The sequence below is a fragment of the Coregonus lavaretus genome (genome assembly GCF_964263955.1).
Source record: "Coregonus lavaretus genome assembly, chromosome: 3".
Lineage (NCBI taxonomy): Eukaryota > Metazoa > Chordata > Actinopteri > Salmoniformes > Salmonidae > Coregonus > Coregonus lavaretus.
The window spans coordinates 54,840,079-54,855,261 of NC_139990.1; positions in this window are offsets into that span (position 1 = coordinate 54,840,079).

Sequence of the window (15,183 nt, forward strand, 5' to 3'; positions counted from 1 at the left end):
ACTGTACTGTATCTTAAAAGAACTGCTAACTATTTGGTTGGCTGACAAAACAGCATTGAGCTGGTAAAGCTATTTCAAAACGAAACCAATCAATTTAAGCCAAATACGCCATACAGAGCAAGGACATGTGGGACAGATAGTAAGTATGCACAGACCCACAATTCAGGCTGTTTTACCCTTTTTCTTCATGAAGTAGACTGCCACAACAACTGCCACTCCCACAACCAGCAACACTATACTCACAATCCCAGCGATGGCATCAGCAGACAGACCCTGAGATAGAGAGCCCTCCGCTGCAGAGACCAGGGAGAGACCCATAGAGAGATGAGAGAAAGGCTACACACAGTGAACAATCAGTACTGCACATTACAGTGCATCTAGGTGACAATTACAACACAGTAAATACACCTAAAGGCATGAAATGCAAAACTAATACGAATGAATCCTCTTGCATCAAGTTTTCTGTATGGAACATTCTTACACAGCATATCAGCAGCAGGTTTTGAAATAGATATCATTATGCAGATTACATATTTACATAGTCAAATAGCCTACTGTATGCTATGCAAGTTGGAGATCAATAAACATGTAATTATTATCTATTTACTATGTTCATATGTGTGATGTTGGAGTCATAATGGTTGGTGTAAAGTTTGTGTTCATTCATTGTTATATTATTTTCACGTGCACATGTTGATGGTACATTGGGTACATTTATCTGGAACATTTTCCCCCAGACTTATAGGAAAGTACTTACAGATTACATTCACAGTGTCACTGGCATTTTTAGAGCTGACAGGGTTTCTTACTGTGCACATGTATTCTCCACTGTCTGTTCTCTTCACAGGGTTTATGGACAGCACTCTCTTAACCTCAGAGATGATGATATTGTCACGATTTAAACTGAATATGAACCCAAATGCAGACAACTACACCGAGCCAGAGAAGGTTTAACAGGTTTATTTCAAAGTTAAATTGTCCAGGTTTCCAAAAATAGGGGAAGAGCAAGTCCAGGTCTACAGGGAGAGTAACAGATCCAGGGTTCTGAGCAGGAGTGGTACCGTAACGTCCTAGTGTCCGTGGTGAGTCCAAATGTGAGGTCCAGTAGTGGAAAGCAGGATGGTGGTGGCAGGAGTGAAGCGGAGGCAGGAGTCAGGTTCCAATAGTCTGTGGCACAGGATAAATATAAATAGAACAGGCCAAAAACACAAAGAGCGAAAACAAGCAGGTTGAGTCAGCAGCGAGACTAACATGGTCGTCTTGACTATGATCTGACGATGAGTGGCAAGTTTGACCGGGTCTTTAAGGCTGAGGTGATTATGGTGAATGAGCTGCAGCTGGAACCCTGACTCCCGCACACCAGACTTCACTCCTGCAATAAAGAACAGACAGAGGGGAGGGGGAGAGCAGAGAGAGAGAGCTACCTAGCAGCAGTAGGCCTAACAGTACCCCCCCCCCCCCTCTACGGACGCCACCCGGCGGCCGACAGGGTTTATCAGGATGTAACCGATGAAAATCACGGACCAGAGCAGGATCCACAATGAAGCTCCTGGGAACCCAGGAACGTTCCTCAGGACCATAATCCTCCCAATCCACCAGGTACTGGAAACCACGACCCCGGCGGCGAACATCCAGAAGTCGCCGGACAGTGTAGACAGGACCCCCACCCACGACCCTGGGCGGAGGAGGGGGACGAGAGGGCGGGTACAGAGGGCTAACAGACACAGGCTTAATCTGGGACACATGAAAAGTGGAATGAACCCGTAGGGAGGCAGGAAGCTGTAGTTTAACCGCGCAGGGGTTAACAATAGACAGTATTTTAAACGGTCCTATAAAACGCGGCGCCATCTTCTTAGATTCCACTTTTAATGGAAGATCACGTGACTTAAGCCATACCTCTTGACCAGGAGAGTAACCGGGAGCCTGGGACCGGTGACGGTTGGCTTGCCTCTGCATGTACGACGAAGCTCGGGGCAGAGCTACCCTGGCCTTCCTCCAGACCTTGAAGCAGCGGCGCATGTGGGACTGCACCGAGGGTACCGCCAGTTCCCTCTCTTGAGAAGGGAACAGGGGAGGTTGATAACCAAGAGCACACAGAAAGGGAGACAAACCAGAGGAAGCGTTAGTCAAGGTGTTATGAGCATATTCCACCCAGGGGAGCATGGAGCTCCATGACCCAGGGTTAGACCCTGTGACACAGCGGAGAGCGGTCTCCATCTCCTGGTTCGCTCTCTCGGCTTGCCCGTTGGTCTGGGGGTGATATACAGAGGACAGGCTGGATGTGATGCCCAAAGCTTTACAGAAAGCTTTCCATACCTGGGAGACAAACTGGGGACCCCTGTCAGAGACAATATCAGTGGGTAGACCATGAGAGCGGAACACATATTCAACCAAAATATCAGCAGTTTCTCTGGCAGTGGGCAGTTTAGGTAGGGCCAAAAAATGAGCAAACTTAGAAAAACGATCAATTACAGTAAGAATGACAGTCTTTCCAGACGAGGGGGGAAGTCCAGTGACAAAATCCAATCTAATGTGGGACCAGGGACGGCTGGGTATTGGCAGAGGTCGTAGATGACCAGCGCTGGCCTGGGTGGAGTTCTTACTTCGTGCACATTCCGTGCAAGCAGCAATGAAGGCTCGAGTGTCCGCCTCCATCCTGGGCCACCAGAACTTCCGTCGCAAAAAGTCAAGGGTCCGAGTAACTCCAGGGTGACAGGTAAGGGGAGACGAGTGAGCCCACTGAAGTACCTGGGAGCGAACAGACTCAGGGACAAACAACCGGTTAGGAGGACCGCTCCCAGGGTCAGCTTGTAGATGTTGAGCCTGTCTAACAATCCCTTCGATGTCACATGTAATGGCAGCAATACTGCAGGTAGGAGGCAAGATGGTTTCAGGGTTACTACCAGTATCAACAGCAGAATGAACACGAGACAGGGCGTCAGGCTTGACGTTGCGTGACCCAGGACGGTAAGACAGGGAAAAATTGAATCTACCAAAAAATAGTGCCCACCTGGCTTGACGGGGATTGAGCTGCTTCGCTGACTGGATGTATGCAAGATTTTTATGATCCGTCCAAACGATGAAGGGTTGTTCCGCCCCCTCCAACCAATGCCGCCACTCCTCGAGAGCCAGCTTAACAGTGAGCAGTTCACGATTGCCAACATCATAATTCCTCTCTGCCTGAGAAAGTTTTCGTGAAAGAAAAGCACAGGGATGCAGTTTGTTATCTTCAGGTGAACGTTGTGACAACACCGCACCTACCCCAGTGTCGGATGCGTCCACCTCCATGACAAACTGGCGGTCGGGGTCAGGCTGCATCAGAATGGGAGCCGAGGCAAAGCGATGTTTCAGCTCTTGAACGCTGATTCGGCCCCTTCATTCCAAGCGAACGGTAGTGAGATGGAGGTGAGAGCGGTGAGTGGTGCAGCAATGCGGCTGTAGTCTTTGATGAACCTCCTGTAGAAGTTCGCAAACCCCAGGAATCGTTGAAGTTGTTTGCGGGTGGAGGGGATTGGCCATTCCGTGACAGCAGAGATCTTAGCTGGGTCCATCCGCAACTCCCCCTGAGCTATTATGTAACCCAAAAAAGAGGTTTCAGACACATGAAATTCACATTTCTCCATCTTCACAAATAGTTTGTTTTCCAACAACCTTTGCAACACCTGGCGCACATGCAGTTCATGTTCCTGGGAGGACTTTGAGTAAATCAGGATATCATCCAGATAGACAAAAACAAAACGATTCAACATGTCCCGAAGGACATCATTCACTAGTGCCTGAAAAACAGCAGGGGCATTAGACAAACCAAAAGGCATAACCAGATACTCAAAATGTCCCAAGGGTGTGTTGAAGGCAGTCTTCCATTCATCGCCTTTACAAATGCGCACCAGGTGATACGCATTTCGTAGATCCAGTTTCGTAAAGATAGTTGCACCATGAAGGAGGGGAAAAGCAGAATTAATTAAAGGCAGAGAATATTTGTTCTTAATGGTGATGTTGTTAAGTCCACGGAAATCAATACAGGGTCTGAGGGTCTTATCCTTTTTCCCAACAAAAAATAATCCCGCTCCTACAGGTGACGAGGAAGGACGAATAATACCTGCCGCCAAGGAGTCCCGAATGTAGTTCTCCATAGCCTCCGTCTCCGGGCGGGAGAGATTGTACAGGCGACTGTTAGGGAGAGGGGCTCCTGGCTGGAGGTCAATGGCGCAGTCGTATGGCCGGTGAGGAGGAAGAGAAGTAGCTCTGTGTTTGCAGAAAACAGATGCCAGGTCATGATACACGTCAGGGACAGCAGAGAGATCCATGGACTCCAGTGGAGGTTGAGGAACAGTGCTGGCAGGGGTCTGACCAGAACACAAACAGTTAACATGACAAAATGTGCTCCATGAAACAATTCTACTTGTCACCCAATCAATGTGTGGATTGTGTCTTATGAGCCAGGGGATACCAAGGACCAGGGGGGTCTGTGGGCAGTCAATTATGTGAAATTGAATGTTCTCCTGATGATTACCCGACACTCTGAGACAAACAGGGACAGTCTGATGAGTAATACGGGTCAACAATTGTCCATTGAGACCCTTAGCCTGCAGCGGACGGTCCATAGGAACAGTCTCTAAATCCATTTGTTGAGCCAACTCTCGATCTAAAAAGCTTTCATCGGCACCAGAGTCAACCAGCGCACTAACAGGGAAATTCTGGGACTGCCACTGGAGGGATGCCTGGAGCAGAATGCGGGGAGAAGAGGAAGAATCCGCTGCTCGGCTCACCAAAACTTCTCCCATTAATGATGAGCCGGCCCTTTTCCCGGACGAACTGGGCAGGAAGGAACGAAATGACCAGCTTCTCCACAATACAGGCAGACACAAGCCTGAATTCGACGTGCACGCTCCTCTGAGGACAACCGTGCACAGACTGGAATATGTTCCGGGATTCTTCAGATGGCATTGAGGAGTACACCACATCAGTCACTGGCTTCATCAATAAGTGCATCGATGACGACGTCCCCACGGTGACTGTACGTATATACCCCAACCAGAAGCCATGGATTACAGGCAACATCCGCACTGAGCTAAAGGGGAGAGCTGCCGCTTTCAAGGAGCGGGACTCTAACCCGGAAGCGTATAAGAAATCCCGCTATGCCCTCTGACGAACCATCAAACAGTCAAAGAGTCAATAAAGGACTAAGATCGATTCGTACAACACCGGCACCGAAACTCGTCGGATGTGGCAGGGCTTGCAAACTATTACAGACTAGAAAGGGAAGCACAGCTGCGAGCTTCCCAGTGACACGAGCCTACCCGACGAGCTAAATTACTTCTATACTCGCTTCGAGGCAAGTAACACTGAAACATGCATGAGAGCATCAGCTGTTCCAGATGACTGTGATCACGCTCTCCGTAGCCGATGTGGATAAGACCTTCAAACAGTTGAACATTCACAAGGACGCAGGGCCAGACGGATTACCAGGACATGTACTCCGAGCATGCGCTGACCAACTGGCAAGTGTCTTCACTGACATTTTCAACCTCTCCCTGTCTGTCTGTAATACCAACATGTTTCAAGCAGACCTACAGTGCTATGAAAAAGTATTTGCCCCCTTTCTAATTTTCTCTACTTTTGCATATTTGTGATACTGAATGTTATCAGATCTTCAACCAAAACCTAATATTAGATAAAGGGAACATAAGTGAACAAATAACACAACAATTACATATTTATTTAATAAACAAAGTTATGCAACACCCAATTCCCCTGTGTGAAAAAGTAGTTGCCCCCTTACACTCAATAACTGCTTGTGCCACCTTTAGCTGCAATGACTTCCTGTAGTTGTTGATCAGTCTCTCACGACGCTGTGGAGGAACTTTGGCCCACTCTTCCATGCAGAACTGCTTTAACTCAGTGACGTGTGGGTTTTCAAGCATGAACTGTTCGTTTCAAGTCCTGCCACAACATCTCAATTGGGATTAGGTCTGGACTTTGACTAGGCCATTCCAAAACATCACATTTGTTGCTTTTTAGCAATTTTCATGTAGACTTGATTGTGTGTTTTGGATCATTGTCTTGCTGCATGACCCAGCTGCGCTTCAGCTTCAGCTCACAGACGGATGGTCTGACATTCTCCTGTAGAATTCTCTGATACAAAGCAGAATTCATGGTTCCTTCTATTAAGGCAAGTCGTCCAGGTCCTGAGGCAGCAAAGCATCCCCAAACCATCACACCACCACCACCATGCTTGACCTTTGGTATGATGTTCTTACTGTGGAATGCAGAGTTTGGTTTTCGCCAGGCATTACTGTGCATAGTCCTCTCTCGGGATACTCTGTCGGAATCAGTCCAGCCAGAGGGATTCTCAGTTCATCACGCAGATAGGAAAAAATATCTCTCCGGGAAGCAGAAGGGCAGAGGTGTGTGTTTCATGATTAACGACTTATGGTGTAATTGTAGTAACATACAGAAACTCAAGTCTTTTTGTTCATCCGACCTAGAATATATCACAATCAAATGCAGACCGCATTATCTCCCAAGACAATTTTCCTCCATTATAACCACGGCCCTCAAATAAGTTATTCACTCTGCAAGTCAATCAAACAAGCAAAACGTAAGTATAGAGACAAAGTGAAGTCGCAATTCAACAGCTCAGACACGAGACATCACAGACTACAAAAGGAAAACCAGCCATGTCGGCGAGACAGACGTCTTACTTCCAGACAAGCTAATCACCTTCTTCGCCACTTTGAGGATAACACAGTGCCACCGACGTGGCCCGCTCCCAAGGACTGTGGGCTCTCCTTCTCCGTGGCCAACATGAGTAAAACATTTAAACGTGTTAACCTGCCCAGACGGCATCCCTAGCCACGTCCTCAGAGCATGCGCAGACCAGCTGGCTGGTGTGTTTACGGACATATTCAATCTCTCCCTATCCCAGTTTGCTGTCCCCACATGTTTCAAGATGGCCACCATTGTTCCTGTACCCAAGAAAGAAAAGGTAACTGAACTAAACGACTATCGCCCTGTCATCATGAAGTGCTTTGAGAGACTAGTCAAGGATCATATCACCTCTACCTTAACTGCCACCCTAGATCCACTTCAATTTGCTTACCACCCCAATAGATCCACAGACGATGCAATTGCCATCACTCTGCACACTGCCCTATCCCATCTGGACAAGAGGAATACCTATGTAAGAATGCTGTTCATTGACTATAGCTTAGCATTCAACACCATAGTACCCTCCAAGCTCATCATTAAGCTCGAGGCCCTGGGTCTGAACCCCGCACTGTGCAACTGGGTCCTGGACTTCCTGACGGGCTGCCCCCAGGTGGTGAAGGTAAGAAACAACACCTCCACTTCACTGATCCTCAACACTGGGGCCCCACAAGAGTGCATGCTCAGCCCACTCCTTTACTCCCTGTTCAACCATGACTGCGTGGCCAAGCACGCCTCCAACTCAATCATCAAGTTTGCAGACGACACAACAGTAGTAGGCTTGACTACCAACAATGACAAGACAGCCTACAGGGAGGAGGTGAGGGCTCTGGGAGTGTGGTGCCAGGAAAATAACCTCACTCAACGTCAACAAAACAAAGGAGATGATCGTGGACTTCAGGAAGCAGCAGAGGGTGCACCCCCCTATCCACATTGACGGGACCGCAGTGGAGAAGGTGGAAAGCTTCAAGTTCCTTGGCGTACACATCACTGACAAACTGAAATGGACCACCCACACAGACAGTGTGGTGAAGAAGGTGCAACAGAGCCTCTTCAACGTCAGTAGGCTAAAGGAATTTGGCTTGGCACCTAAAACCCTCAGAAACGTTTACAGATGCACTATTGAGAGCATCCTGTCAGGCTGTATCACTGCCTGGTACGGCAACTGCACAGCCCGCAACCGCAAGGCTCTCCAGAGGGTGGTGCGGTCTACACAACGCATTACCGGGGGCACACTACCCGCCCTCCAGGACACCTACAGCACCCGATGTCACAGGAAGGCCAAAAAGATCATCAAGGACATCAACGACCTGAGCCACTGCCTGTTCACCCCGCTATCATCCAGAAGGCGAGGTCAGTACAGGTGCATCAAAGCTGAGACCCGAGAGACTGAAAAACAGCTTCTATCTCAAGGCCATCAGACTGTTAAACAGCCATCACTAGCACATTAGAGGCTGCTGCCTAAAGACATAACTAGAAATCACTGGGCACTTTAAGAAATGGAACTCTAGCGACTTTAATCATGTTAACATATCTTGCATTACTCATCTCATATGTATATACTGAATTCTATACTATTCTACTGTATCTTAGTCCATGCCGCTCTGACATCGCTCGTCCATATATGTATATATTCTTAATTCATTCCTTACTTAGATTTGTGTATATTGTTGTGAAATTGTTAGATATTACTTGTTAGATATTACTGCACTGTCGGAGCTAGAAGCACAAGCATTTTGCTACACCTGGAATAACATCTGCTAAACACGTGTATATGAGCAATAAAATCTAATTTGATTTGTTTTGACTCTGTGCCATTACCCCCTGTATATAGCCTCGCTATTGTTATTTTACTTCTGCTCTTTAATTATTTCTTATTTTGATTTCTTATTTTTGTAGGTATTCTTTCTTAAAACTGCATTGTTGGTTAAGGGCTTGTAAGTAAGCAAGTAAGGTCTACACCTGTTGTATTTGGCGCATGTGACAAATAAAATTTTATTTGATTTGATAGGGCTCTATCACAGTAAATGGTCTCTAAACAGATGGTGACAATGTAGGAATTCATAATTGACTACCCAACTTTAGAAATCTCTCTCAATGGCCTCTAAACGTATAAGTTCCATGAGTTAAAGTCTGTTAGGAATCAGGCAGCCTCATAATTGACAAACATCTGTTTTAGTTTCAGCTATGGGTCAGAGAGACATGTAAACATGTGGGTCAGAGATCAGGGAGATATGCCTCAAAGCTAATATATTCCCCCTTTCTTCCTGTTTATATTGCATACAGTTGTGGTTTCCCTCTGTGAGTTGTGACTAGTAAACCATTAACCGCATTGACATTTATAACTGATTCTCCTTCAGATACTAATGGGCCTGCATTGTTTTTCTATGTACTACTACTGTTATACTCTGTTTCTAAAATGATCCTTACTATCCACCTCAGATTTGGCCCTTAGCTTAGCTACCAAATGCTTTATGCCATAGACAGACTGATTTACAGGTGGGTGATACTACACAGAATTGAGCAACAAACAAATGAGACTTCATTGGTTTACTGTACTGTATCTTAAAAGAACTGCTAACTATTTGGTTGGCTGACAAAACAGCATTGAGCTGGTAAAGCTATTTCAAAACGAAACCAATCAATTTAAGCCAAATACGCCATACAGAGCAAGGACATGTGGGACAGATAGTAAGTATGCACAGACCCACAATTCAGGCTGTTTTACCCTTTTTCTTCATGAAGTAGACTGCCACAACAACTGCCACTCCCACAACCAGCAACACTATACTCACAATCCCAGCGATGGCATCAGCAGACAGACCCTGAGATAGAGAGCCCTCCGCTGCAGAGACCAGGGAGAGACCCATAGAGAGATGAGAGAAAGGCTACACACAGTGAACAATCAGTACTGCACATTACAGTGCATCTAGGTGACAATTACAACACAGTAAATACACCTAAAGGCATGAAATGCAAAACTAATACGAATGAATCCTCTTGCATCAAGTTTTCTGTATGGAACATTCTTACACAGCATATCAGCAGCAGGTTTTGAAATAGATATCATTATGCAGATTACATATTTACATAGTCAAATAGCCTACTGTATGCTATGCAAGTTGGAGATCAATAAACATGTAATTATTATCTATTTACTATGTTCATATGTGTGATGTTGGAGTCATAATGGTTGGTGTAAAGTTTGTGTTCATTCATTGTTATATTATTTTCACGTGCACATGTTGATGGTACATTGGGTACATTTATCTGGAACATTTTCCCCCAGACTTATAGGAAAGTACTTACAGATTACATTCACAGTGTCACTGGCATTTTTAGAGCTGACAGGGTTTCTTACTGTGCACATGTATTCTCCACTGTCTGTTCTCTTCACAGGGTTTATGGACAGCACTCTCTTAACCTCAGAGATGATGATATTGTCACGATTTAAACTGAATATGAACCCAAATGCAGACAACTACACCGAGCCAGAGAAGGTTTAACAGGTTTATTTCAAAGTTAAATTGTCCAGGTTTCCAAAAATAGGGGAAGAGCAAGTCCAGGTCTACAGGGAGAGTAACAGATCCAGGGTTCTGAGCAGGAGTGGTACCGTAACGTCCTAGTGTCCGTGGTGAGTCCAAATGTGAGGTCCAGTAGTGGAAAGCAGGATGGTGGTGGCAGGAGTGAAGCGGAGGCAGGAGTCAGGTTCCAATAGTCTGTGGCACAGGATAAATATAAATAGAACAGGCCAAAAACACAAAGAGCGAAAACAAGCAGGTTGAGTCAGCAGCGAGACTAACATGGTCGTCTTGACTATGATCTGACGATGAGTGGCAAGTTTGACCGGGTCTTTAAGGCTGAGGTGATTATGGTGAATGAGCTGCAGCTGGAACCCTGACTCCCGCACACCAGACTTCACTCCTGCAATAAAGAACAGACAGAGGGGAGGGGGAGAGCAGAGAGAGAGAGCTACCTAGCAGCAGTAGGCCTAACAGTACCCCCCCCCCCCCTCTACGGACGCCACCCGGCGGCCGACAGGGTTTATCAGGATGTAACCGATGAAAATCACGGACCAGAGCAGGATCCACAATGAAGCTCCTGGGAACCCAGGAACGTTCCTCAGGACCATAATCCTCCCAATCCACCAGGTACTGGAAACCACGACCCCGGCGGCGAACATCCAGAAGTCGCCGGACAGTGTAGACAGGACCCCCACCCACGACCCTGGGCGGAGGAGGGGGACGAGAGGGCGGGTACAGAGGGCTAACAGACACAGGCTTAATCTGGGACACATGAAAAGTGGAATGAACCCGTAGGGAGGCAGGAAGCTGTAGTTTAACCGCGCAGGGGTTAACAATAGACAGTATTTTAAACGGTCCTATAAAACGCGGCGCCATCTTCTTAGATTCCACTTTTAATGGAAGATCACGTGACTTAAGCCATACCTCTTGACCAGGAGAGTAACCGGGAGCCTGGGACCGGTGACGGTTGGCTTGCCTCTGCATGTACGACGAAGCTCGGGGCAGAGCTACCCTGGCCTTCCTCCAGACCTTGAAGCAGCGGCGCATGTGGGACTGCACCGAGGGTACCGCCAGTTCCCTCTCTTGAGAAGGGAACAGGGGAGGTTGATAACCAAGAGCACACAGAAAGGGAGACAAACCAGAGGAAGCGTTAGTCAAGGTGTTATGAGCATATTCCACCCAGGGGAGCATGGAGCTCCATGACCCAGGGTTAGACCCTGTGACACAGCGGAGAGCGGTCTCCATCTCCTGGTTCGCTCTCTCGGCTTGCCCGTTGGTCTGGGGGTGATATACAGAGGACAGGCTGGATGTGATGCCCAAAGCTTTACAGAAAGCTTTCCATACCTGGGAGACAAACTGGGGACCCCTGTCAGAGACAATATCAGTGGGTAGACCATGAGAGCGGAACACATATTCAACCAAAATATCAGCAGTTTCTCTGGCAGTGGGCAGTTTAGGTAGGGCCAAAAAATGAGCAAACTTAGAAAAACGATCAATTACAGTAAGAATGACAGTCTTTCCAGACGAGGGGGGAAGTCCAGTGACAAAATCCAATCTAATGTGGGACCAGGGACGGCTGGGTATTGGCAGAGGTCGTAGATGACCAGCGCTGGCCTGGGTGGAGTTCTTACTTCGTGCACATTCCGTGCAAGCAGCAATGAAGGCTCGAGTGTCCGCCTCCATCCTGGACCACCAGAACTTCCGTCGCAAAAAGTCAAGGGTCCGAGTAACTCCAGGGTGACAGGTAAGGGGAGACGAGTGAGCCCACTGAAGTACCTGGGAGCGAACAGACTCAGGGACAAACAACCGGTTAGGAGGACCGCTCCCAGGGTCAGCTTGTAGATGTTGAGCCTGTCTAACAATCCCTTCGATGTCACATGTAATGGCAGCAATACTGCAGGTAGGAGGCAAGATGGTTTCAGGGTTACTACCAGTATCAACAGCAGAATGAACACGAGACAGGGCGTCAGGCTTGACGTTGCGTGACCCAGGACGGTAAGACAGGGAAAAATTGAATCTACCAAAAAATAGTGCCCACCTGGCTTGACGGGGATTGAGCTGCTTCGCTGACTGGATGTATGCAAGATTTTTATGATCCGTCCAAACGATGAAGGGTTGTTCCGCCCCCTCCAACCAATGCCGCCACTCCTCGAGAGCCAGCTTAACAGTGAGCAGTTCACGATTGCCAACATCATAATTCCTCTCTGCCTGAGAAAGTTTTCGTGAAAGAAAAGCACAGGGATGCAGTTTGTTATCTTCAGGTGAACGTTGTGACAACACCGCACCTACCCCAGTGTCGGATGCGTCCACCTCCATGACAAACTGGCGGTCGGGGTCAGGCTGCATCAGAATGGGAGCCGAGGCAAAGCGATGTTTCAGCTCTTGAACGCTGATTCGGCCCCTTCATTCCAAGCGAACGGTAGTGAGATGGAGGTGAGAGCGGTGAGTGGTGCAGCAATGCGGCTGTAGTCTTTGATGAACCTCCTGTAGAAGTTCGCAAACCCCAGGAATCGTTGAAGTTGTTTGCGGGTGGAGGGGATTGGCCATTCCGTGACAGCAGAGATCTTAGCTGGGTCCATCCGCAACTCCCCCTGAGCTATTATGTAACCCAAAAAAGAGGTTTCAGACACATGAAATTCACATTTCTCCATCTTCACAAATAGTTTGTTTTCCAACAACCTTTGCAACACCTGGCGCACATGCAGTTCATGTTCCTGGGAGGACTTTGAGTAAATCAGGATATCATCCAGATAGACAAAAACAAAACGATTCAACATGTCCCGAAGGACATCATTCACTAGTGCCTGAAAAACAGCAGGGGCATTAGACAAACCAAAAGGCATAACCAGATACTCAAAATGTCCCAAGGGTGTGTTGAAGGCAGTCTTCCATTCATCGCCTTTACAAATGCTCACCAGGTGATACGCATTTCGTAGATCCAGTTTCGTAAAGATAGTTGCACCATGAAGGAGGGGAAAAGCAGAATTAATTAAAGGCAGAGAATATTTGTTCTTAATGGTGATGTTGTTAAGTCCACGGAAATCAATACAGGGTCTGAGGGTCTTATCCTTTTTCCCAACAAAAAATTATCCCGCTCCTACAGGTGACGAGGAAGGACGAATAATACCTGCCGCCAAGGAGTCCCGAATGTAGTTCTCCATAGCCTCCGTCTCCGGGCGGGAGAGATTGTACAGGCGACTGTTAGGGAGAGGGGCTCCTGGCTGGAGGTCAATGGCGCAGTCGTATGGCCGGTGAGGAGGAAGAGAAGTAGCTCTGTGTTTGCAGAAAACAGATGCCAGGTCATGATACACGTCAGGGACAGCAGAGAGATCCATGGACTCCAGTGGAGGTTGAGGAACAGTGCTGGCAGGGGTCTGACCAGAACACAAACAGTTAACATGACAAAATGTGCTCCATGAAACAATTCTACTTGTCACCCAATCAATGTGTGGATTGTGTCTTATGAGCCAGGGGATACCAAGGACCAGGGGGGTCTGTGGGCAGTCAATTATGTGAAATTGAATGTTCTCCTGATGATTACCCGACACTCTGAGACAAACAGGGACAGTCTGATGAGTAATACGGGTCAACAATTGTCCATTGAGACCCTTAGCCTGCAGCGGACGGTCCATAGGAACAGTCTCTAAATCCATTTGTTGAGCCAACTCTCGATCTAAAAAGCTTTCATCGGCACCAGAGTCAACCAGCGCACTAACAGGGAAATTCTGGGACTGCCACTGGAGGGATGCCTGGAGCAGAATGCGGGGAGAAGAGGAAGAATCCGCTGCTCGGCTCACCAAAACTTCTCCCATTAATGATGAGCCGGCCCTTTTCCCGGACGAACTGGGCAGGAAGGAACGAAATGACCAGCTTCTCCACAATACAGGCAGACACAAGCCTGAATTCGACGTGCACGCTCCTCTGAGGACAACCGTGCACAGACTGGAATATGTTCCGGGATTCTTCAGATGGCATTGAGGAGTACACCACATCAGTCACTGGCTTCATCAATAAGTGCATCGATGACGACGTCCCCACGGTGACTGTACGTATATACCCCAACCAGAAGCCATGGATTACAGGCAACATCCGCACTGAGCTAAAGGGGAGAGCTGCCGCTTTCAAGGAGCGGGACTCTAACCCGGAAGCGTATAAGAAATCCCGCTATGCCCTCTGACGAACCATCAAACAGTCAAAGAGTCAATAAAGGACTAAGATCGATTCGTACAACACCGGCACCGAAACTCGTCGGATGTGGCAGGGCTTGCAAACTATTACAGACTAGAAAGGGAAGCACAGCTGCGAGCTTCCCAGTGACACGAGCCTACCCGACGAGCTAAATTACTTCTATACTCGCTTCGAGGCAAGTAACACTGAAACATGCATGAGAGCATCAGCTGTTCCAGATGACTGTGATCACGCTCTCCGTAGCCGATGTGGATAAGACCTTCAAACAGTTGAACATTCACAAGGACGCAGGGCCAGACGGATTACCAGGACATGTACTCTGAGCATGCGCTGACCAACTGGCAAGTGTCTTCACTGACATTTTCAACCTCTCCCTGTCTGTCTGTAATACCAACATGTTTCAAGCAGACCTACAGTGCTATGAAAAAGTATTTGCCCCCTTTCTAATTTTCTCTACTTTTGCATATTTGTGATACTGAATGTTATCAGATCTTCAACCAAAACCTAATATTAGATAAAGGGAACATAAGTGAACAAATAACACAACAATTATATATTTATTTCATAAACAAAGTTATGCAACACCCAATTCCCCTGTGTGAAAAAGTAATTGCCCCCTTACACTCAATAACTGCTTGTGCCACCTTTAGCTGCAATGACTTCCTGTAGTTGTTGATTAGTCTCTCACGTCGCTGTGGAGGAACTTTGGCCCACTCTTCCATGCAGAACTGCTTTAACTCAGTGACGTGTGGATTTTCAAGCA